The 22,380-nt window shown below is 45.8% G+C and overlaps 1 protein-coding gene and 1 long non-coding RNA gene across 2 annotated transcripts in view; both read right to left on the bottom strand.

Moving 5' to 3' along the window:
- Positions 1–22,380, bottom strand: part of LOC121834129 — a 474,916-nt gene that overhangs the window by 44,091 nt on the left and 408,445 nt on the right. The window lies entirely within an intron of this gene.
- The window catches only part of LOC121834138, a 51,938-nt gene continuing 31,490 nt past the window's right edge, over positions 1,933–22,380 (bottom strand). Inside the window, exons 2-4 of the long non-coding RNA XR_006077074.1 lie at positions 15,473–15,644; positions 2,886–2,996; positions 1,933–1,983 (exon numbers count right to left, since the gene is read on the bottom strand). This is a non-coding gene — a long non-coding RNA (uncharacterized LOC121834138). The remainder of the gene's footprint in view (positions 1,984–2,885; positions 2,997–15,472; positions 15,645–22,380) is intronic.

The following is a 22,380-nucleotide window of genomic DNA, read 5'->3' as shown; positions in this document are numbered from 1 at the left end:
AGCTAAAAAAGGCACGTTCTAGGCAGATTCATGACAACTTGAAGAATGCAGCTGGCCCATCAAGTGCAGAAGGCATTTTTAGAAGCATTGAAATGAAAAAAGTAATTGTTTTTTATAATGAAGTCGCCAAACATTTCTACCTTATTGGAATTCGTTAACAGCAGTTAGCATCCTCTGCATCCGCTCTACATTTATTTCTATACTATGATTGATCTCAGAAAAAAAATATTACTAGAACCCCCAAGACACCGAAAGGCCATTAGACACTACATAAATTTAAACCAACTTGCACAAATGCTTACTTCAAGTAATAACCTCAAAGGGCAACTCCACCCCAGAAATACATTGCTATACATTCTAATGTGCACGCTCTATTTAATATTTGTGTTTGAAAGCTCACTAGACAAGCATCAGTAACTATCTTGCTGTTCAGTTTTACGTGTGCCAGTTTAAGATTTTCACAAGTACTTGTAGGTGTTAAGAGACAAATCATCGAATGACAGTACAGTAATTAAGAGAGCCAAGAACTTATAACCCTCATACATAACCTATAGTTACTAAAACAATTAACTAGTCAAAATTAACACAGAAGTATGAAAACAAAATCAATCAAATCATATGTGAAATGCTATTAACAAAAGCCTATTTTGTGGTCCACGAATACAGAAGGTTTTTGAAGCTATTCAATTATGATGCAATGTAGACAGAATAACGAAAGGTCTAAGTCTATTTCAGTCTTTTCAACTTGCATTATAATAACAAAAGAGTGATTTTCTCATTTGCCTGCTTGCAGTTAAAAACAAGCCTACCCTACTGCTACCCCTAGAAGCTTCACACATTTTTGTCAGAAAGGTTAGGGAAAGACACATTAGGAGGCTGAGACATGGAATTGACTTACTCAAACAATAGCCATCTTCCACAGGTCGATAATCAAATTAGCCCGACTAGTCTCAGAAGAGCAAATCAAGCACACGAAGTATAACAAATTGTAAACAAAGAAAATCACTTATGAATGTAGAGTTACCTGAAGGAACACCTTAGGAGCAAAACAAGAAGTCTGAAGATGTGAAAGGCACAATCTCGATAGATTTCCCTTGTTGACACAAAGGCAAAACAGGGACAAATTATCACACGATGTTTGTTTTGAATATTTCAACTCCTAGGGAACAGTCACTTTACTTCGGCACACCTGGTTACATTACATCAATCGCGCTCAAGAAGGTTTGACAGATCACAGACATAGCATGCTGAGGGCTTCCTGAAAGTGAGAAAAAGGCATGGTGCCTTCAGCTGCTGTGGTCTAACAGCCTGCAAGTTCACGTGAGAAAGAAAACAAAGCCTGATGTGCTGCGGGAAAGCACCTGCCAAGTGATGACAACTTCCCTGCTCAGAAGTGTTACCTCACCTTTCAAAGGCAACACTCTCAAAATGGTGAAATCGCACATATCCTTTATTTGAATGACCTAGGAGTCTGTCTTTTTACTCCTGGCATAGTTTCGGCTGTGACAAATCTGCCCTTTCCATGCGAAGTGCTTGTACTCTGTAGCCTGATCAAAGGCGGCCCCAGATCCAGCGGAAAGACAACTCTGTTCCTCTTTGCTCAAGGATGCCTTCGAAGAGGAACCGAGCAGGCACACTTCGTTTGCATACTGAAAGCACAATATGACATTATTAAAGCTGGCCCGAAGCAGGACACAAAGAAACCGAAGGGGGAGAACTCGCGTGCAACATCAATGGATGCTGGAGTTACGGTGTCCCTCAAAAGTGCATGGACGGCCTCCACCAGCTTCTTTATGTACGGCCAGTATTGGTCCAGAAGGACCCTGTACATGCAGGGAAGCGAGTGGTACAGCAGCCAGTGGCGCCATTCGGAAGCCTTCCAGAATAGGCGTGTGCTCAGTGCCCTTGGGAGTCTCGTGGAGCTGTGTGGTTGCTTGATTTCAGCCAGCTGGCTGTTGATGACAGCAATAGAGGCAGTGTTTCCTGTAAATAAACAGATCAAATGTTACTAAATAAATGAAAGCATTTGCCAGTCTGTTTTTGAAAACTGGGGCAGAATCTTTGGCAATTTAGTATGAAACATTTGGCTTAGATAAATTATCCCTCTTAAAAAGAGTGCAAATTCTATGTGCCATTACTCCGATAAAACATACGCTTGGTTTTCTAATACAAACGTCTAGCTTTATGGTCGAATCCACCCAATATGTAAGTGAAATCAGTGCATACTGCCTGCTAAAGATGACAGAAAGTGCAGCAACAAAGAAAATAGTTTAGACGAGACATAGCACGAAATGCCTTGCGTGGTTTAGCTCCCCAGTTTTGCCCATGCTCTTTTCCCGGTTTATCTTTCTACGTTACACAATCCAGCTGAATTCTTCGTTTTATTGCTCAGTGCAGTCAGTCTGCAGAAGTCTTACGAGGCTTAGCCTCCACAATTCATTGAGCTCTTTTGCGAACTAATAAGCTAGTTAAAGTACCTAGAAGCCACACTGACAGATGTAATGATCTGGTTCCAACCGGCTTGGTGTCCTGTACTGTACTGTTGTAAAATCTCTAGAATTGCATAGCGAACTGACATAATGCCTCCTCTCCTTTTTCCTTCCTTGTGCTAAAAGTTATTTAAAGATTGTACAACATGTTTCGAAATTGGCACCCTGGATTAGAAAGAATGAAACAGGAGATTCTCCTGATGTTCACTTCCAAAGTCTCTTGTTTAAGCTACCGTGATATACTGGGCATGCACCATTGTCGCATAACTGCCTACCCCATATCACACTTTTGAACCGTTTGAAAAGTAAGCAAAGAACATGCAAAGGACTCCCATTAAACAAAAGGGGCAGAAGTCATTTCCAACGAGAAAGGAAATACCAGTGATGCTGATATACTTTTTAGTAAGCTGGTCTCCTCCACCTCTTCCATGTGACAGGGCTATATAACACTGGACGCAAATGTCACCACATGATGTGAGAAGAGCCTTGAGGAACTGACAGAATGCACTGAAAGAATAAAACACGTAAAGGACAAACACAGACACACACAGTTCTTTCAATGAGCAGCGAACATTTATGAGATGCCCATTACGCTACGACCTTGAACGACAAAGAATTGAAAGAAAACGAAAATATTCAAAATTTAATATAAAACCAATTTACTCACAAACTTTAAAAATACCAAATTAAAATGATAGCAAAAAAATTATAGGGAAAAACTTAAGGAAATTTCGTGAAAAAGGGGGAAAGGAAGAAAAAAAAGAAAGGAAATTAATGACGAAAATAATCCTGGAAAATGGGAACAAGAGGGACAAAGGACAAACACAAATCTCCAAACACAGCTAGGTTCTTGTCCAGCTCGCTTGTACCTTTACATTAACTGCATTATAATCAGGAAATTAACCCCTGAAAAGGGGGGAAAATAAATAAGAAAAGAAAGGAAAAGACAAAATTAATTGATCACAACAAGCTTTTTACGATAATTTTTACGCTAGAAATTCCAGCTTTTTTGACGACAAAGCCAAAGATGTCCCAGAGACATTGCTCACGGCATATCTGACCTTAAACGCTTCTATTGTTTCGGGCCCACATTTATCTATGTGTGAACTTAGCTAAGTGGTGTTTTCAAAGTTTGGGGTGCAATCGTGGCAGGTACGGGCATGCAGAACTATTGGGTGGAACGAGTCCGATGATGCCTTGGTAACATCTGAATGGTGTTCCCTAAAGCGAGCATTTAGGCATCTTCCGATGGCCGATGTATTCGCCTTCGCAGCTCAATGGACTCGAATCAAGTTCAATTTCAAGTTTTATTCGCCTCAAATACGTTCGTTCAAACGTATTACATGAGGGGGGGGGTAGAAAAATACAAACAAATGCAATGATATAATGGAAATAAAAGAACTAACTAAGGTTAAAAATTAACAACAAACAAAAACTAAAAACAAACTATACAGAATTCAGAACAAAGTTTACAGAAACCGGGCACAACAGAACTGGGGACTCAGTGCACAATTCATAGGAAACACAAGCAGACATGGCGCTGAAAACATAGTACCAAAGCCAAAAATTTTTTGCGGAATATTTTTTATCATTCTATTCAGTGACTATGTCGTTTGGGAGAGCATTCCCATTTTTAATGGACAGAGCAAGAGGAGAGTATTTGTATCTATTAGTGCGACCAAATATAGGTGCAATTTTCAAGGAATGATCATGACGCAAAGAAATGTATGAGACAGACTTACAGTGAGTGAGCATAAATGATTGCATGTTGTAATAAAAGTTATGAAAAAGAGTAAGGCGAGCGGCTGTCCGACGTGATTCAAGAGAAGTTAAATTAGAAAGAACCAAGTCTAAGTGGGAGACACTGGTTTTCGTACTGTAGTTTCGATAAATGATTCCAATGGGTCTTTTTTATTTTTAAGGCCTTTTGCAAGGCGTTTTGTTCGGCCACGCTACCCATGCATTTGCGACCTCGCTGCACCAGGATAGAAAAGTGCGTTCATTTCGCGCGTGTGGGGAAAGGGGAGGGGGTCAAAGTTTTGACTTCCCAGTTGGGGGTGGGTTTAATATGCAAGTGAAAAAAAAAGTCGAAATTTTGGAAGCCGACTTGGGGGGTGCGTTCATTACGCGAGTGCGTTCATTGTGCGAGTAAATACATACCTTACTCAGAACTGTTGCAAAGCATGACCTGATGCACACCTCCGCTCTCTTTATATAAACATTGCCCTCGTACTCCACTGAGGTTGAGTGGAGGTAAACATCCAGGAGATCCAGGAACTGACACGTGCCGTGTTTGTGGATAGCGTTGTTCATACTGAAATGTTTTTGGTTGACAAACTTTATTACGAGAACGGGAACGACGCCAGGCACATAGCTGTTTTGTGGTGTAAGGCTAGCTGAGTCGCACGTGTGGGTATCAACGCCGATTTGTGAGAAACTGCGAAGTGGGCACCACCAACCATAGTTTTCTAAATACATAACAGATCCTTTTTTCCCTTTTATTTTGCAAAAAGAAAGTTTATGCGAATTTTAAGAGTTCAGAGTCCACAGATTCGGCGATACCTTGCTGGCTGAACAACTTGATGGCTTGATCGAGTGGTTTCGGGTATGCGGGACTACTGGGCAGGACATTGGTGAGGTTGGTCGTTGAACGTGAGTTGGTAGTAGTCCTCAGGGATCGCGTTGTTGTTTCAAGTGAATGGTCAGATGTGGAATCGATTTCTTCTGTAATGCCCCCCCCCCCCTCCCCTCCCCCGTCTTCCGCTCTGATTAGGTATGATCGTGGCTGTTGTCCGACTTGGACCACAATTCCGGGTTCCCATTTGTGGTTTCGACGGAAATAGACTCTCTCGCCTTGACTCAGAGGACGTAGTGGTTTGCTGTGTGCGTCACCATGTCGGTGCTGACACTTTTGACGGAACTGAAGGCGTGCTTGAACCTCCCTGATGTTGTAGTGCTGCTCAAGTTAACGCGGAGCAGCTGGCTTGAGGGTTGTGATCCTGCGGCCCATTAGCAGTTCCAATGGGGACAGGAGCTGATCCATCGGTGTGTCCCTAAGCTCCATAAGAACAAGAGACAGGTTGTTGCCTTCCTTCGGTGCCTTGGTCAAGCTGTTTTCATTCTTTGAACTGACTTCTCTGCAAGTTCATTCGACTGTGGGTAATCAGGAGAACTTGGATTATTTGTCATGTCCAAGCACTTGAGATACCCTTTGAATGCTTCAGAGTTGAATGGCAGGCCGTTGTCACAGACCCCTTCTAGAATGCCGAATCAAGCAAACTCCTTTTTTAGGGTTGCGATCCTTTGATAGCAGAGGTGTCCCCCTTTTGCTCTATCACAATGTACTTGCTAAAGTAGTCCACTACAAGTAGGTAGGTGACACTGTGGAGATGGAAGAAGTCATTGGTGACGATTTGCCATGGTTGTGTTGGAGACCGTCTGTCTCCCAGGGGCTCTCGCTGGTTCGACCGCTGGTGTTGCTGGCAGAGTTGGCCGATGAGACCATTCTTCTGCCAGCACACGTTCTCCGAAACAATGCCGCGGAGCGGGGCGTTTTCTGCATGGGTCTTTGCAGAAAAAAATGGCACTCTTATGAACTGATGTGCGGGCAAAGCTAACGCATTTCTTTCTCAGAGCGGGGAGGTTCAGTTGAGAGCATATCTCCCTAGCCTCAAACCTTAAAGACCCTGAAGGTCTTTCCTTGAGTAAAGCAGTTCTTTTTTCGAGTGCAGCTTCCACCTTTTCCTCTTAGATGTCCTCGTTCATAACAACGAAAACTACCATCTTTTCTTACTCTAGCAGCTTTAGCTGGGCGTTGCGGAGCTCCTCTACTGTTGAGTATACATATGACTTGCCTGGAGGAGGCAGGTGGGCACAAACGGAATGCACAGCTGTGCCTACGAAGTTCTGACGATCCTTTTCAGGGTTACTTGCTGCTACCTTGTAAGCGGATGTCAGTTGGTCTACCCTCGATGCTGGAAGGTCTAGGGCGAACTTGGGCCCGTGAGACAGAAGTCCCACCGTGTCCGGGGAAAGCTGTTTGTCCAAAAGTACAACAGGGGGTTTCAGTTGAAGTCCGAAGCCTTCTGGCAAGACTTGCGTACCTCCCCAGGATTTTTACCCCTGCGGCCTCCAAGAGCCCGACTGCAGAACTCCTGAGGAAGAGGAACGAGGGTCTGTGGCGTAAAACGTATCGAGGAGTGCTGTCGTGGCCGGGGAGAGTCATTCTCATGAGTCGAAGTTCCTGGGATATCTCTATTCTTGAAATCTGCATGATCCTGTAGCTTGACAACCAAGTATGGGAGTGGAATCCCAGCACAAAGTCCACGGAGGCGTGGGCCACGTTTTTTCGCAAGCAAAGCCCCAGGGAGCGTAGACGGAGCCGCAGAAAGTTAATTATTGAGATGTAGCTGACGGCTTGAAAGAAGTTGCGGGGATTGAACACAGGGTGACGGGCGGACGTACTGAGTCAGGACATGAAGCTCACACAACTTGAATTAAAATTTAGGGAGCTTGTTTATAGAGACTTACAAACACAGAAAGAATAAACCCAAAGAGGTCAGAAACACAGACAAGTACATATCTTTCTTTTTTAAAGTTATTATATGGTTTTCTTCTTATCTTTTATCACGGAGACAGTATAGACCTTTGCAGAAACAGCTCGCTGGCCGCCGCCATTTTGCGACTCGAGTGACCCCTATTAGCCAAAAATTTCTGCCACCCGCCTGAGCTGTGGAAACCCGATCAGCGCGACTCCCCACCTGCATCGTGTGTTCGGAGTTCGCCGGCTTTCCTTCTAAGTGTTTACTCTATTTGCCTGTTCAGGATGCTTGCGTGTTTTTGTAATCTTCCACTGTGAGAACTTGGGAATACCAGGACTTATAGCCTTCTGGACCTTCGCAAGAAACGAGCGAAGAGAACGGGCGAAGAAAGCGAACGTCAAGCAGCCCGCGACGCAGGCCGTTCGACGTTCTTCGAGGATTATTTCCGTTGAGATAATCTCCGAAAAGCCTTCCCGGATATGTTCCCGGTCTTGGCGAGAAGTAGCTGATAGGGTCCGGGGAATGGGAACTAAATAGACACGTTCGTTCATTCGCACTAGTGCTGTGTATAAAAAACATCACTCTTCAAAACGTACCCCAAGACAAGCCGGATTCCGTGCGATCGTCGTGAAGTGACTGTCGTCGACACTGTATTTTGGATATGCTGTGTTATTTGAGACCTTTCTCAAATCATGTCCGGATAACGCGGCACCGTGGGGTACGCGTACAATATATGTTGTTCGATTTATGAGACTCGTTGAATTTCATATAGTGAGGGGGCAATACCCATGCAGTTCGGCTATCCTCTGGTGTGGTCAAATATATTAGGCAGTTAAGGTTGACACGGCTGAGTGTATAGTGCCGTTATAATCGCCACAGAACACAAAAGAAAAAATAAAGTGAGGCGATTTTGCCGCCACCAGCATTCAAAATTGCTCCTACGCAGGCTGCCAGAGCCTACTGACGAGAAAACCCACAGCTCAGCGCAGTCGGGCAACACTGACGTACAGTCTCAAAACCAGGGATGCGTGCTGGAAATCGCTTCGTTCGAGACTGCCGCTGGAAAGGTCTATATCGAGGTCAGGGGGAGTAAACCTTGTGCGGTTTTTGATCTGGTCTGGAAACTTCAGGGAAGTGTTCTGGGTCTCTTTTTATTTTCGATATTTATAAACGATCTACCCTATGACGTTTCAGTTCAAATCAAACTTTTTGAAGACAATTGTGTGGTTCATAATAAAATGAAAACAAAAGATGATCAGATCAAATTAAACCGTAATTTACAAAAAAAGAAAAAAAAAGAAAATAGGCATTGGTGCGACAAATGACGAATCGTGGGGTTTCCACACCATATCAAAAATCATTATTTATGTCTATAACTAAAACAAAAAGTCTGCTGGCCTATAATTATGACATGAATGGTTCTGAGCTTTAAGAGTTAAAGAATTTAAGTACCTAGATGTAGTATTTAATCTTGACTTAAGATGGAATACCCATATAAACAACGTGTGCATCAAAGCTAAAAAAGCACTGTGGGGCGACAGACGCAACTTTGCTGAAGCGACTCCTGAATGCAAATATGCTCCAAAAGCCAGGGTAGTCATAACGGAATAAGTTTACAGTGGCTTAACACAACAACAAAAAATTAACAACAACACAGACGTTTCGCCACCTATCCGGGTGGCATCATCAGTGTGAACTGGCCCGGTGGTTGGGAGAGTCAAAACCAGTCGACTCTAATCTACAAGTCCCCGTAAACGTCCGGTGGGGGGCCCCGGTTCGTCTTGCACGCCTCGGGGTCTCGGCGGATAAACCACGATTCCACGAACTTCCTCGGGTCTCACCTCTGCTCACGAGCAGCATTGTCCAAGTCAAACGTATGCGCAGTCGTCCAGCTGTGGTCAACAAGCTCAGACTTGCTTCTCGTGGCATGCGTGGCATTCACCACATCCCTTCTGTGTTCCTCAAGTCGGAATGTACCACCACCTCTCAACCTGAGGGGCAACATTCCGACGTAGTCTCCTGCCGAAAAGTTATACAATGCTTGCGGCGGAGAGGCATCAGAGTTACTGCGAGTTGGGTAATTAAAAATAGAGATCACTACATCAAGCGCGGGGTGGTACATATCCTCAGGCACCATTGGCATTTCACTCCAAGTCACACGTACACCGTTCGTATTTGAAAAACATAAATCTAAAGCATTGCCTTGCTTATTAAGAACATTGTTGAGCCGCTTCAGATCCAAAAAAGAAGAGAAGTCTAAAAGACGGTTGCATTTCTCCTTTCAATAAAAGTTATCAGTCAAAACGTTGCACGCCTGTAGCTCGTTGAGTTTTTCTAACCCAACCAGACAACGCTGAAAATCACCAGGTGGCTTTTCTGGGGGGAGATAGAACAGACCAATAAGAACACGTTCTCTCTTTGCATACTCAATTTCGACGAACAAGCTCTCAGGAAAGTTTTCTAAATCTTGACGCCTCCTTGAGCTGTCGACCGCGACCAACACACCGCCTCCCGCTCCAGCTCCTTGAAACAAGTCACGGTCGTGCCGGTACACAACAAAACCAGGCGGAAAGTAATCGGAGGACCCGATGTTAGGACGCAACCAAATTTCCGTTAGACAGAAGATTGCATAATTAGACACTGTAACGTTACAAAAAAAAGCAATCGGCTTTTGTGCGTAAGCCGCGGACGTTTTGATATAATAAATCTATGCCAGGCATCACTTGTCAGCGGTTGTGAGATGTCCCTCTGAAGCGTGGAGCATGTCTCTCTGAAGGGTTCCTCTGAAAGGTTTAAAAAGGCTGGATTTAGGCCACACAGCTGGATCAGCAAGTTTCTCAAAATCCTCCGCAGCCGCGGCCACATGAAAGGAGCCGTAAGTGTCGAAACGGGTCTTTAGGTGACGGCACTCCACTTTGTCGATTCCAACGGAGGACAGGCGCGAAGAGTCGTCCTTGCAGATAATATCCGGCGCCAGCTTCGTAACAAACAGCGCTCTCAGACTCGTTGACGGCGAAACAACGCACAGCTTGTTGGTCTTGAATGCCCCGGTCAAATAATAATAAATGTAATAATAATAATAGTAATACTAATAATAGTAATTAGACGAGCCATACACGAAAAATATGTATTTTTAGCTCACCGTTTGGACAAAGTCTACAATGCTGTCCGAATGTACTTCTATGTTGCATTCAAGTGCCGTTTGATGGTTCTGCTACCGAGGACCCTCCTCCCTCAAGGCACGGGAGAAGAGGACGCCAAAGCGGTGTTTGCAAGCCGACGGGAGGCTAAATATGTTCAGTATATAGAGACATGGGCCGCCTTTCCTTTGGGGAAGGATCTCTACGATGTCGTGCTCCACGTCGACTCCGCCAAGATTTTTGTACGAAGCGGTTAGATGTCTACGAGTGAGGATGGCGGTATTGGGTTCCTCGTTGTCAGGAGTTTGGAAGGCTCTATAGATGGCTAGTTTGACCGCGCGGCGGGTTTTCTGAATCAATATGATATCGGGGGGAGTTTGGAGGGACTGGAGGCAGTGTTAAAGATAGCCACGCTTCAGTCGGAAGCTGTGGTAATTCCATTGCCAGATAGTGGTTTGGTGCCTACTGAGGCGTGGCGGGCGTGGGAGAGGTAAAGCCATATTGAGGGATGCACTGTTAGAGGTAGGGTATGGATGGTGGGGGTGGTGGAGGAGTTTAGGACCCCAACTGGGATGAGATGTTGGTGAGTTGGTTTATTTGACTGGTGAGTTGGGCCAATCTGGAGGAGTACTTTGAGACAGCGTTTTCTATCGCCGTACAACGGCTGTAACGTTTTGCTCTAAGGTTTGCAGTCTGGCACTGAAAATGCGAGACATTTCGGTCATTGACGCTGAGTCGGTGTAATTTGTCTACGATTTTGAGGCCATAGTATTGATTACTCTACGCTTGACAGACTGGGCGGTGCTGTCAGGTGAGGATATGGCAACTGCAACGGGTTGTGGGGGAGGAGTAGGAGTGGGCGCTGGAGGGGTAGGAGTTGGCGCTGGAGGGGTAACCTTTCTGTTTAAGGAGGGGTCGTAAGTCTGCATTTTCCTTCTAAACGGCAGTGATTTATTGTGTGAGGGTTTGGACCTTTTGCCGTAGAGTTTGGACCTTTTGCCGTAGGGTTTGGACCTTTTGCCGTAGAGAGGGGCGGTGATGAGAGACATCCGACGGGCAAGGAGAATAGCCGGGTCGTGATTGCAGTCGATTAGGTATTGGCTGATGTTCTCCGGTGGACCGTAATCTGGCACATTAAAGATGATTCCGCGTGAGATCTTCGCAGGATTTGCCATATATGTGGCCAGAAAATAGTTCTCTTCGCCCTTCAGAGGGGGTGCTGAGTAGTATAGTTTTGAATGGCATTGATTCGAATTTTATCATCGCGTGCCACGTTGTAATTGGTCTGGGCAGTGTTAAAGACGAAGTCTTGCAGCTTGCCTGTGCTCATCGAGCTTAGGTTGAGGCCACCACGTGCACGGATGATGATCTTGTAGTAGTCAGGGAGTCTTGCGAGCTGCGGCGGGCGCGTCTTGAAGCCAGGCCTTGGCGAGCTGCGGAAAACCGGACGCCAAACGCGCCTCGCCGCTCGACTTGGTCGTTTACGTCGCCATCCGTTGTTTACCCTTGCAAGTTTTTTAGCCCTATGTTTTGCAGAAAGGGAGCTACGCTTTGTAATTTTACAAAAACCAACCTGTGAAATATACCTTTGACACAAAGTTCAGATTGCTATGTGCAGGCGCCAATTTTTATGGCCCATTTTAGATCGAGCCTGGTTATTTCAGTCACCCTATACTTACTGCCAGGTTGGATCACATTGGCATCTTATTAGCCTTCCTTTTCTTCACTTGGCTTTTACTAGTATGCTTTCACAAAAGTAGGAGTGAGGTCCTCGGTCGACTTCGGCGCGAACCTTAGGATGAGAGAAAATGGCAAAATGGCCCGTTTCCCGCCTTTCATGTACTTTATGTACCCGTAGATCATTGTGAACACTACGAATTAGTTTTTAACCTCTAGGTGGTAGTGGAACGACTGGTTGGCAAGAAGCTATCGAAAGAACAAGCGAAAGTGAGAAACCAGAGCAGCCAAGGCGAGCAATGCTGGCGACACGCACGGAGTGACAGCGGATTGGATCTCGGATTGGATTGAAAGTGTCAAAGACAGTTGGTTGTAAATTAGAACGGAGCAGTAACTTGTTACCAGTATAGGGTTGTTGCACAATACCATGGTTCAATGCTGCTACCTCTTCGTGGATCTGATCAAAACCCACTGGAATCCATGTTGGAGGCATTCATTGCTGTTATCCTATGTTTTGTGTCCTTTGGGGCCTTGTCTGCATGGTACTTTGTGCACCCACTCGAGGTTGAAGACAGTCAGTTGCTCTGTGATTGTTTTAGCCGTAAAACTTGGTGTCAACGGAGCCACGGCCAGCAATATTGGTTTTTCTAGAATTCCGGAAATCATTAGGAACCAGGACAAGGCGACGCTCGAGCAATCGGTTTGCCGACATTATGAATGGCTCCCAACGGACACGCCGGCACAACCTCAACCAGGCGGGTAAAGACAGGAGTAGAACACGGCAAGTCCTGGGCGCTAACATCTCCAGTCCCGAGAGAAAGAGCGAAAAAAGGCAGAGAAATAAAGCAAACAAAAAGTTAGGCGTGTTCGTTTTGCCGCGACAAGTTGAAGTTGCTCGAGCACTTGTCAGGTTTATTTAAATTTATCACTGCGCGACTCCTGTGTTCTTCTGCAAAGACAGAAAATAACAAGGTAAAGACTTTACTGGTGATGTTTGGCTGCATCTTGGTGCATATAAAGGCTTCGGCAGCGATAGGGCTCATCGAAATCGCGAACTGGGACCGCCGATCTCCGCTTCTATGTTCCGCCATTTCGAAGCGGCCAAACGCAGGGGACCTTTCGTTTCGGATTATTATGTTAACTCTACACTCTTAAAAAAATAATTAAAAAAAGGAATGGACGGGTGTTGAATGTACTCTTTTTGGAGAGAATCCGGGTTATCGCAAGCTATACTCTCTCTAGGGACCAGGAATATGAAAAATACATGCAAATATGTATCAAAATACAAATACAAAAATACTTCGTCAAAAATGTATTTAATTACGAGTCTAATTACATTTAAAAAAATTGCGGTGGCTTAGCTCGGCTATGCCAGGATATACGCAGCGTGAGCTTAGGCGCATAAAATGAGAGGTGCTATCAAGCAGCTCCGGTGCAGCGTCAGACTTGGCTACTGCGCAACGGAGGCACATAGCTGGGCACGCGGCGCCGCCAGTGCGTCTGCCGTGGCTGTGACGTCACTCCTCTGGAATGCGAAGACTGGCGAGGCGAGCGCGGTGGCGGCGGATCCCGCGGCGACTTGGCCTCCGCCCCGCCAGCTGTGCGCCGTGCGACGTCACTGCTCCTCGCACTTGCGCAGCACGGAGCATGGCTCATTATGCCAGCCACGCGAAACTGCTCAATTTCGGCCAGTGTAGCTCACGCTACAAAAAGCATTTAAATACAAGATACAAATAGAACCAAATGTATTTGTTCTCTTCCAAATACTTTTCTAAATACATTCCTCAAAATTTGCGAGAGCGACTTCAGGGCACCTGCAACGGGTTTCTACGTATCTCTACGCACACTCTGGAGTAAGTTTGCGAGGCTCTAGTAACGTAATAGAAATATAATCACAACAAATGTAATCAGCTTGGACGTAATAGGTGAAAAAGTACAGAGCCTCAAGCAGCTTTTTTTGTCGATTACATGTTGGTATATACCAACAAAGAACCGAGACGACCAAGACACGGAGCACTAGCTAAAGAATTTTTTATTGTTGCAACTCGCACCAGTTAACGAAAATCTGGACGACACGCGCATTTAGAATGTTCCAGGCAAAATTATGGATGGAAATCAGGCTGGAAAGCATCACAAGTTGTCACAGGCGCTTATTTAGCCAGTCTGCCTGTGAACGTCGATTTCATCACTATTCTTGCCCTGGACTAGCACCGTAATCACAAAGTCACTAAACGCTTGTGCTTGATTAAGAGACACTGCATTCGGTGCAGAACGTAGTTTTCTTTCTGCTCTGGACAGTGCCAATAAATTTGAGGGATGTATTTTCGCCCACAAAATTGTATTTAATTACAATTGTATTTGAAATACCCACCTTTTAGTATTTAAATACACACGTCAAATGCATTACCCAATTTGTAATTAAATAGAAATTCAAAATACACAAAGTATTTGAAATACATATTTCAATTACTTGTATTTGAAATACCGCCTATCCCTGCTAGGGATAGGTAATCGTTACCTTTCCACGACTAGTGTATGTTTTACTCTCCCATACGAGTGCTCACTTAACTTTTCTATAGTCACACAAATGGTTTTGCAAGAGTCAGGACTGTCTACAGGTTTTGAATTTCAGAGTTTGGTGCATTATTTTAACTGCCCTTTTTTGCTCCTAAATACAATTGTTTAAGCGACAACCAGTCTGTCGTATGTAAGAAAAAGTGTTGCCTGAACTCTGTACTAAAGAGTTAAGCACGCTCTCCAGGAAGAGTTATTGTAACCTTAGAAGTGGTGCCTGCACTCCGTATTAAAAAGTTTAGTGTGCTCTATAGCAAGAATTAATATTACATAACAGCAAACTTAGCAGTTTATATGATCCCTTCCTGGAGACTGCTTTACTCTTTCATACAGAGTTAGGCAACACTTGAATTGGGGATTTAATTACTCGCACTAAAGAATTTTGTAGAGTAAGTACAACCCCATTTGGAAGTGTTGCCTAAACTCAGTAATAAACAGTTAAGCACACTTTCCAGGAAGGGTTCACACGAACTCTGCTCAAGTATAGTGTTATGTGCTGAGTGTAAAATCACCCAGTAAAAAGTAACGTAAATGCCTGCTAACAGAATTAGGGGAAGGGAAGTGTACAATTGGCTCCTTGTTAGTCAAACGTTTGCTGAAACAAAAAAAACTCTACTGGCAAGTGGCATTTTTAGCCTGTTGAAGTGCGACCACTGTACTTTTATTTTTGCAGCTGTTGTATCAAATTTCAATACCTCCCTTGATTTCTCTGTAATGTGGAATAGTACTTCTGTCCTTATTATGGGAGCTGCTACATACAACTTGAGACAACTCAAGCACTTTGCAATGAACAGTAGCCCTAAAATCTAAAAGCAGCTATGTATATGTTCACAAGGGGAGGGTTGCATTGGAAATGTGGAAGTGCAGCTGAAAAAGGACATAAAAGAGGGAGCATGAGCCTGTTCGGAGGCCATAGGTTTTCATGAAAAGTCAGCATAGAAAGGATAAAAAAAGTAGAATAGAGCTCAATAAGCCAACACTTTAATGTTAGGACATGGGAAAAAAAGGCAAAAATGGCACACATATTCCCTCTGGTGAACAAGTTTCTTACTTTGTGATGAGATCCAAAGCCAAGGCAGACTTTATATCGTACTTCAAATCAATGAAGTGCCCAATCCGTCCGTCACCTCAAATAAGTGGTTCTCCAACACCGCAGTTATGGCCTTTGAGTCCTCTTTGTCAATTCGCATCAGCGGATAGGTCAATCTGTCGTGTCGGTCCTCCTGCGAAGAATGAATGCTTAAATGTAGACTCAGCAGTATGAGAAGGGAGGAAGCAACTCACTAAGTGTAGAAGGGTATGCACTTGGGCTAGTTGGTGATCCATATTTCCGAGGGAAAAAGCGCTAAAAACAATGAACAAGTAGAAGTGTTGTTGGTTTCTGTTACTTTTCCATTGTTTTTAGTCTTTTACCCTCGGATATATAGCTCGCTAAGTGCCCTTAGTTAATAGGAGTGCATTCATTTGTAAGACAAGAGACCATTTGCGAAAATCCCAGGAGCCATTCACAGGATACGTTCCAATAGTTGTCTGGTACTTGTTTTCTTGCCGATTAAACGAGAGTCCGAATCGAACACTTAGGCAGCACTCACTGCTGGCTCACTCAGCCGCAACTACCCACGACTGTTTGTATCCCCTCTGATATGAACATCTAAGAGAAAAATGAACCACATCTCTCTTTTTTTCCTTTGTATGCAGTGGCAGCCATAAGGGGTTGCATTTATTTATGGCAGGGAATCCCCAAGTTTGCATACCCTATTAGTGGCATCGGAAGAAGAGGGCAAGGCAAGGGGGGCAATTGCCTCGCCCTCCCGCTTCTCTTTGACTGACAGTTTAAACTATTATAGCAGACAATATGGGAGACAGGGACGGGGTTTAGCTCCCTAGCACATCACCCCTCCAACTTCCAAGCAATACAAACTCAGCTGGCTCCTGCCCATAGCGATGAAAGTCATAGCTCTATATAGACTAGCCTTAGGGGTAGGATGAATGGAAGTTCTTAACTTGAAACTTGAGATCATGTCCGGTTTTCAGTTTTGAAGGCGTGAGGTCGCATCCATGGATAAGGACATAGGGGGGCTCCGAATGCGGCCGAAGCGCCACCGGCTTTCACACCCGAACTCCGACCAGGCAGCGTTAGCTTTATATGAACGGCGGGTGCTACGGCCGGGGACGCCCCGGGCACGTGACGGTTAGTCTCCCCTCTGGCTAGGTCAACGAAGGCCACCAGGCTAAACCTGCTCTCCGCGAACCCCCTCTCAGCAAGGCCCCCCGGACAGCCCGACGCGCACCACGAATGGCTACCTTGGGCCCGACTTCCTTCGTTCACCTAGACACCGGCGCGGCCGCGCCATCGCCCCCAACCCCATCCCGGTGTCCGGCCGACTATCCGCCGAACCTCTTGGTCCACACCGACATACGAAGGGACCAAGCACCCCGCTGGGCCAGGAGTGACAGGCACGAGGAGATCGGGGGGTATGATATTGCCCCCGATCCGCTTAAGGCAGGCCATGGCAGCTAGGGCCACCTCCTCAGCCGTCCGGGAATAGCCCATCGGAAACGCCTTTGAAAACTTCTCCTTCTGCTCTTCGGGAGAGCCAGCCAGGCGGCCTCACCGTCTTCGCCTCCTCGGAATTTGAGGCTCTCCGCCGGAGAGAGCGAGTTATGATCTTTGGCGACAAGATCCCTGACATTGAACGACAAGGGCAGGATCGGGCAGCCCCCCTCCTGATGTTTCCCCGCCGTCTGCACCAGCCGGAGCAACGGGTCCCAAACGAATGGGGCCCGCGGCGGCGGCTTAGGGCTCCTCTCGACCGCGAGACTCCGACAGTCTCGCTATGACGTCGAGTCTGCTGTACCCACTCGGCCGGGAAGTCTGGTATGTCAACGGTGGGACCGTTGATACATTTAAACAAGCCGAAGGTCCCGACCACCTCAAGTTGATCTCCCTTCCACGTCACTGCCAGACCCCGCTGCGTGGCCACTGCCGACAAGGTCGCGCGAAGACCTTCCTTGGCCTCCCCAATGTCTGGCAGCGTCACGGACCCGCGTTTGCCAGCAAAGAAGTCGTCAACCGAGATATCGGCCAGGACTGGGTCTGGTAGATCCGGAAAGACACGACGCACTCTGTGAGTGCCAAAGGCACGAGTTATAGTGGTGGACAAGGCCATAGGGTTAATGAGGCTCGGGTCGGCAACCCAAGCCGCTCTGGCCTCCAGCAGGTCCCTGATGAGCGGGTCCTGCTCTGCCTCAAGTGCCTCGACACGCTTAACAAACAGATCAACTTCCCATGATCCTTGCAGGTCTATGATGCCAGTCAGATTGTTGGTGCAAAGGGGAGTCAGTGGAAAGCGCCGAGTGCTAATACGCGTGGACTCTACCAGACGGTGCCGGACAGCCCACATGACAGTAGCAAACGGGTCATCGTCAAGCCTGGCCGCATCTCGGCCCTCCACTGTTCTAAGTTCGACGGCATTCCCCTTCCCACGGAGAATGAGGCCATACTGCCTTTTGAGAAGAGATTTGAAAGAGAACATGGGAGTTCTTAAAAACTTATTCAATGTCCTCTCTCTGAGACTCAACCACGAACGGATAAGAACAAAGCAGCTTCACGAGCAACAACTGTTCTAAACCGTAATTCGCGTAGATGTACGACGCTACCTCAAGTGCGTCCAGGATTTCTCTGGAACGTCCTTCTCCGACCCTTCTCCCACAGATCAGATGTCTTCGATATCGGAGGCCCCCAATTTTTAGATTGGGGCCTCCGACATCGGAGACATTCGGGGGATATCGGGGGGCATTCGTCCAATTGGTATACAATATGTTAGGAACGTTCTTAATATTTAATTAGTTTGAGCAACCTATTGTATTTCAATGCTGACTACCGTATATCATAGTTTATTTCACAACTTTAGAAGTTAGCAAATGCAGGTAACCTCTAAGTTTGGGGACACCATTGATTAAATATTGTAATTACAGCTCTACATGAAGCTAATTTACTATAAAGTACCATTAAACCTTAATAATATAAAAAAAAAACTGTACCTACTAAAATTCACAAACTCAAAAAAAAAAGAAGCAAAATAAATATAACAGTAGCCCAACCAAGAACATACAGCTTCGATTGGTCAGTGTTAAAAAAATTGAAAAAAGTGCCACATTCCAAAACAAAGCACGCATCGTGGCGAGCCCAAGCTGTGCCATAACTGAAACTACTAGATAGCTAGTGAGCTGCTCACATGCACCACTCCATCATGCATGTGCACAATAGATGTGGGCTCTGAATTTCTGATTTGCATGTGGCATGGACTGGTTGCACCACTCTGAAGGCAGGTGTGGGCACGCGCATTATGTGCCAGAGCGCATCCTTCAGTATGTCCAGTAATGCTGAGGTGAAGTTTGCCCAATAAGTTGAGTTTCTACATGGCTTCATCTGTTGAAAACTGCTCTGCCAGCATTTTGTGATGCTTTGTGTGTGTTCATCAAATTGAAGATTATATATTTATGTCAGAACCGCTGGAGCCTCCTGCTAAACAGGCGTGTTAGTTTTATGAAGGCAACAAGGGCGGCAGTGGCTCCCCGCCCCTGTCTACTCCCCCATCGGAAAGCAAAGAAAGTTCTGTTGAGAGCTGGGGTCTTAAGAGATCGGCAGAAGTTCCATACCATAATTCCTCGACAAGACAAGTTGCGAAGTCCTTCAAGATCATGAGGGTTTTGATTAGCTCCATGGCAGGAGCTGCAAGAACAGCAGTTTCCCTTGTTTAGTGAGCAAAAATTATCTCCAGCAGTCACACTGTAATCAATAAATTGTTCATATGCAGTAAGGTTCAAGGTTCAAGGTGTTTAATGGCACAACTTCCACACAGCCGAGTGCCTGAGGCAGCCAAAAGGCAGAAGCCCATACAACCAAGTGCTGGCTGCTTCCTCTCTTTCTCCCCAACTGGAACAAGTTTCTGCACTCTTGGCATTCCTAACTAAGGAGACAATCAGGTCTTTATATGACTTTGATATGGAAACTTGTCATCAGTGTAAGATGGCGTGCAAAACGATGACACTTGAAGAGGAGCAGCCAGACGCTGAATCCTTGTATCCCTCACCATGGTCGCTGAGCAGGTGGCACCATGGTTACAACTGATCCTCGGCCACAGCAGTAACGGTATGACCTAGGACGGTACCCTGGACTAAAGGGTGTTCTGCTGCGGTTCAGATCCAGCTGTGCGGGAAATTGGCACCTTAGAGATTTCTTTTTCTAGGACAGGGTTTATGCATGTTGAAGCATGGCATCAGAAGTTGAGTTGTATGAAGAGCGTTGAGAGTAAGTGCTCGGAGAGCTTGTCCAGTTAACTTCTTGTCCCAGCATCTCAGCATGACTGTAATCTGCTTCAACATTAAAAATAAGTCTGTAGGTAAGTAGCTAAACATTCGGATGGTTACTAATCTGCTGCACCTCTTCTTTTTGTGGAGTGCATGACGACACTCAGCTTAAAAAGAGCTACTAGAATATGAAGATGCCATCAGTAGAACGAGAATATGGTGAATGTAGGCATAACGGAATGGAAGTCCTTGTTACACCTGGTCCACAGATCACGGAAAGTTCGTCGGAGTGCTTTTCACTCTGAATGGCATGCACACGAACTCGCAAACCGAAAGGCATTGTTAGGCTCCTTTTGAATTACCAATGGCTTGTCTGGTATTGGTGCTAGGACTTACCAGATCGACCTTGGAAAATATGGCAAGCTATTGTTGAGCAGTGTAATGAAGGTGCAGATGCAAAAGAACTGTGTTTTTCTGTTTTGTAGCAGCTGTATATGGCAGAACTACATCGTACAGCGCATGAATTATGTGCAAAACTAGCTTTTTTAAGTTGATGAGTATAATCAGTGCGTAGAACGCACACATTCATACATGGATATGTTAGCAAAAATAAAAACTAATGTCTCGTTGCAAGGACTCACACAAAAAGCGGAATTTGTTGAGAACCACATGTAAACTGGTAAAATCACTGCAGTACACTAACAACAACAAAAAAGCTATTTTTATGTTGGCACACCACGCTTCCTCCGCATTAAATTGTGCATACGACCGCTGCTGGAAATTCTGAGGAAAGCAGTCTGAGTAGCCACAGTCGGCAGTGACCCCAGACATGCTCAACGGGGTGCGAACCGGACCTGGATTGGCCTCGAGATCATTGTCGTCGCACCCGTTTCACACCCAGGCGGAGCCTGGGGCGCTCAGCACGTACTGGGCCGTGGCGGGCAGCTGGGCGAAGAGGCCAATAACAGCTGTACGTGTTGAAGTCTTGGAGAAAACACAGACGGCAAGCGTCGACGAGTGGCTTAAGGCTAGGTACTTCTAGCAGAGTGTGTTGGATAGACTGCAGCTCACGCAGGAAGAACTGTGTCTGTCCCTCGTCTATTTTCAGTGTTTTTATTCTCACAGTGTGAACTGTGGCCTAAGGCTTCAGCGTCACGTGGCGAGAGTAGCAAGGGGGCGTTGCCACTCGCAAGCTTGTGGATGTCTGTCGAAGGGCAGCGGGTAAAGATGTATTTAGGAAGTTGTTTGAGCTTGCCTGTCCATAGTCTCAATGCTCTCTTTAAAGCGGCGTAGGACTGACGGGATTATGCAAGCCTTCTTTTTCGGGCTCTTAGAAGGCCACCTCTCCTGAGACTCCACCTCACAAGCCTGAGCCTCGCGGCTCATCGCTTCGGGACAGGGGCCCGTTCGTCTGCAGCTCCGCAGGGTGCGCACTGGAACCCGATACCCGAGGAAGCTGCCTTTAATATTCACCACTCCAGGCTTCTTGCGCATCTCGATGAACTCTGTTGACTTTGCGCTTGAGAGCGGCCTTTTCTTCGTTCACCTCACTACATCGCACAGTTCTTCAGATTCTGGAATTGTTGAATTAAGGTGCATTTGGTTATATGCACTTCGATCAACCAGTTACTTATAAAAAGAGGAATGCTAGGGGGGAGAATTTTCGGCATACCTGGCACGTTGACAGTCTGCGCGTGGTAGTAGCCCCCCTTGGTTGTTATGTTGCCGCTCCAGAAGACATTGTACAAAAAGTCTGGGTTGAAATCCCCGCACGTAACGGGGCGGAAGTCTTATATTTCTTCTAGGGACAACCGCTGTCGTCACGGTCTATCTTATATCCCACCAACGCAAATAATTCGCACATCACTAATCCAAGCTCTATGTATAAATGGTAACAAAGCTTCCATGGAAGCTCATAAGGCGCGAATATGGCGGCTCATTGGGTGCAGCGCCATTTGTGAGGTGTGCGGCATTGCCGCTAGTCATGCTGGCCTGCGACGTACGGGAAGTGACGCCTTATTAAAAACAAACAGAAAATGACGCAATTGCCTCTTGACTGCAACATCACGATTGCTCTTCGCTAGTGACACAAAATTTAAATGCCTTTCGCCAGTGACACGAAATTGAAATGCTTTTTTTATGTGTTCTACATGCCTGCGCAACTACTGTCCTTCATAACTTGCTTCATACAAAGTAAAGTGAATGGTACTTAAGCAGGCACATAGAATACGGAAGAAAAACAATTAGACACGTTGGCATTGCTACTTGTAGTGCATTAGACATTGGAATCTATCACTTCCATATAATCTCTTTAGCAAAAGAACCACTTTTTTCATCAGTTCTGGGAACCACCAATAAGTTAATATATTTTTGAAATTATCCAGTGTGTTACAGCACGTCAATGAATGGATGCTTATTATTCAAAGTGTCGGAGGGTTAGGCGAGTGGCCAAGAGAAGGCGCCACCGCTTGGGAGACGGGGGGTGCCCGGAAAAAACAATAAACGCAAACTCGCCGGACAGTACTGACTCCCTGCCCAACCGGTACATGGTGGCATGTTCGTAGTTCTTGCCTTCGTCCTCAGTCAGCTTCAAAGAACAAAGAACGTCCTCCCCTTCGCGGCCCATGGCGTAAACGTGTTTACTTG

Source organism: Ixodes scapularis, unplaced genomic scaffold (assembly GCF_016920785.2).
Source record: "Ixodes scapularis isolate PalLabHiFi unplaced genomic scaffold, ASM1692078v2 ptg000597l_1___fragment_1__unscaffolded, whole genome shotgun sequence".
Taxonomy (NCBI): Eukaryota; Metazoa; Arthropoda; class Arachnida; order Ixodida; family Ixodidae; genus Ixodes; species Ixodes scapularis.
Note: the sequence above shows the minus strand (reverse complement) of the source record. Positions and strands in the feature narration are given on the sequence as shown.